The sequence below is a fragment of the Rhagoletis pomonella genome, unplaced genomic scaffold (genome assembly GCF_013731165.1).
Source record: "Rhagoletis pomonella isolate Grant_MI unplaced genomic scaffold, Rhpom_1.0 Rhpom_scaffold_00001, whole genome shotgun sequence".
NCBI classification, from domain to species: Eukaryota; Metazoa; Arthropoda; class Insecta; order Diptera; family Tephritidae; genus Rhagoletis; species Rhagoletis pomonella.
In genome coordinates, this window is record NW_023458555.1 from 58,493,325 (window position 1) to 58,496,943 (window position 3,619).

Genomic DNA, 3,619 nt, shown 5'->3' on the forward strand with positions numbered 1-3,619 from the left:
AAAAAAAAACGTTCAACGGAATCGTAAGAATAAGATTTCGATGCTGTTTTTTAACGTTTTCAAAGATTATATTCAATAATTTTTATTGAGCTCGAGGCCGTTTTTTAATGAAAATTTATTGTGGAAAAGCAACAATAATTTGAAAAAATGGTAGAAGTGATAGCTATTGATAATTGTTATAAGGCCAAAAATAACAAAAACAAATAACTTAAGGACGAGCACACCTAAATGTTAAACATTCTAACAATAGAAATATTAACAAAAACCAACAAAACCAACAACCACATGATCAAGTGAATTGCAGCGGAATAGCTGCGCTTGATTGTAGTTGGCTTAGCATGTGAAATAGTGGAAATAAGCAACAAGAATTAACAAGGCGAACTTAGCACAGAGCGTAGGCAACTGGCTGAGTCAGTGGGATCGTCGGTTCGAATCCTACTGAAAGAAGTCTGATGAGGAAATGTGGTGATTTCCAAAATAGCTATCACTTCTACCATTTTTTCAAATTATTGTTGCTTTTCCACAATAAATTTTCATTAAAAAACGGCCTCGAGCTCAACAAAAATTGTTGAATTTTTATAAGGCCATAAAATAACAAAAACAAATAGTTTTCAAAGATTAGTATAAGAAAAACTTTAATAATTGGACCAAAACTATTCCGATTTAGACTTATGAGGTATCAGTGGAAAGATGTTTCTCATTCATTCTATTTTTCCTTGTAAATAAGCTCTTCAACACTCCGTGTTGAAATAAGATGTGTTAGTATTTTAAAAAGAAAAATTGGGACGTGATGTAAAAGTGTGTCAAGTTTTATCTAAATACAGTGGTCGTCTAGTGTAACGAATGATATAATGTCAGGGTTCAAACGCCATATCAAAAAGTACGTTATATCGAAGCTGAAGCGTCGCTATCCATACGAACGACATGGCCAAGCCAACGGAGCCGCTGTATTTTCATTCGCTGCGTTATGTCCATGTCGTTGTAAAGCTCATACAGCTCATCGTTCCATCGTCTGCGGTACTCGTCATCGCCAACGCGTAAAAGCCCGTAAATCTTCCGAAAAATCTTTCTCTCGAATGCTCCAAGAGCCACCTCATCGGATGTTGTCATTGCCCATGCTTCTGCGCCATATACCAGCACGGGCATGATGAGTGACTTATAGAGCGTGGTTTTCGTACGTCGAGAAAGGACTTTACTCCTGAATTGCCTACTCAGTCCAAAGCAGCACTTGTTGGCAATCTATGCTGACATTATTATCGGTGTTAATGCTGGTTCCCAAGTAAACGAAATTCTCTACTTTCTCGAAATTATAACTGTCAACAGTGACGTGGGTGCCAAAGCGCGCACTTGGGTGGATTTACCAGGTCTACAGCGACACTGATAAGGCCCAATCAGTTCATTGACGGTGGGCTTCAGTCTTTCACACAATACGCCGATAAGACCTCGTAACCTATGCTTAGAAGGCTGATCCCGCGGTAGTTGGCGCGAATGGCGGGGTCACCTTTCTTGTGGATTGGGCAGAGCACACTTAAATTCCAGTCGTCGGGCATGCGTTCATCTGACCATATTCTGCACAAGAGTTGATGCATGCACCTTATCAACTCCTCGCCGCCGTACTTGAATAGGTCAGCTGGCAGGCTGTCAGCTCCAGCAGCTTTGTTGTTTTTCAGCCGCGTTATTGCTATTCGTACCTCGTCATAATCAGGCGGTGGAACGTCGACTCCGTCATCATCGACTGCGGGATCGGGTTCTTCTTCTCCACAACTTTCCGTGCTGCTACCATTCAGTAGGGCGGATAATTTAAGTACGCTCTGAACATCGGTTACTAGGTCGCCATTGTTGTTCTTGCGCCTAACTCTTTGGTAAAATTTTCGGGCATTCTTCCTGTCTGCCAGCATTTCAAGCTCTTCGCGCTCACGTATTTCGGCCTCTCTCCTCTTATTCAGGCAAATACGTCTCGCGTCCCTCTTCAGATCTCTATAGCAGCCCCACATAGCACGCGTTGCGCCCGATTGCAGCGTGGCCCTGTAGGCGGCATGTGTTTTCTCTGTAGCTGCCTGACACTCCTCATCCTACCAGATGTTCTTTCGGACTCGCTGAAATCCGACTACTTCTTCGGCGGCGGTACTTAGTGAGCGGGAAATGTGGTTCCACTGCTCGCATATGTCGGTTTGTTGAAGAGTGTTCTCTGAGAGCAGGTGCGAGAGTCGAGTAGCGAAAGCACTGGCTGTTGTGATTGCAGCTTTTCGACATTAAGCTTTCCTTGCATATTTGGGCACACATTTGTTGCTGCACAGAGGCGGGTGCGTATCTTGGCTGCAACAAGATAGTTATCCGAGTCGATGTTTGGGCTTCGGAGTGTGCCTACGTCTAAAACAGTGGAAGCGTGTCTTCCGTCTATCACAATATGATCGATGGTTGTTCGTTTTTCGATCCAGAGACAGCCACGTAGCTTGATTGATCTTTTTATGCTTGAACCTAGTACTGCATAGTACCATGTTGCGGGCCCCGGCGAAGTCGATCAGCCTCAATCCGTTGTTGGACGTTTCGTCGTGGAGACTGAATTTTCCGATGATGGTTCCTAAGATCCCTTCCTTGCCCACCCTGGCATTGAAGTCGCCAAGCACGATTTTAATATCATGACGGGGACAGCGCTCATAGAAGAGATCTTTGGATGCGAAGAATCTCGCTTTTATGCGGATTGTGTCTAGACGCTATTCCAACGGGGTGAACGACAGTACTCGGTGACGGAGTCTCTCTCCCACCACAAATCCAACTCCGAGTTTGCGCTCCTTTACATGGCAGCTGTAGTAGATGTCGAAAGTCCCCAGACATTGCTTGCCTTGTCCCGTCCAACGTATTTCTTGGATGGTGGTGATGCCAGCTTTTGTCCTTACGAGGACATCAACCAGCCGGGCAGAGACACCTTCCCCATTAAGGGTCCGGACATTCCAGGCGCATGCCCTCAAATCGTAGTCCTACACGTAGTCGTAGTCGTACACTGCGTTCATGTAAAGCTCTTTTTTCTTTCCGTAAAATATCGGTAGATTTTTAGCCTTTGTTGGTAAAAATGGTAGAAAATAAAAAACCTACCAATAAAGTGGTAAAGTCCGTGCATTGGTCGAGATACTTATTTAGAATAACCGATGTGGTTAAAATTCGCAATGGGTATAATTCACATAGTAAGAATTACTTCTGCAAAAAAATATCCTAATAGATGGCACTGGAGTCGAGATATTTAGTATACCCATATTTGTGGTATGCTTTGACTCTACATATTATGTTTATGTTACGCTCATTTCATAAAACCTTTTCATGAAGCTATTTAGAATTCGCGAATAAACACAATTCCTTTTATTATCTCTTATAAAGGTTCTTCCGCATATACATACGTAGGCATGTAGGTAGATCTTCAGAACCAACAATTTTTTAATTGATCGCATAAAAATATATGATGCATATGTACGTATGTATATATGTATGTAGATCAAGTTGTTTTAAAACCATTCAGAAAACAGAAACAATTTGGTAAAGAGTGGAGAAGTGGTTTTCACGATACACATCACATAATTAACATATATACGTGGACAGGCGATGGTAAATTTCCGCAAAATTTAAG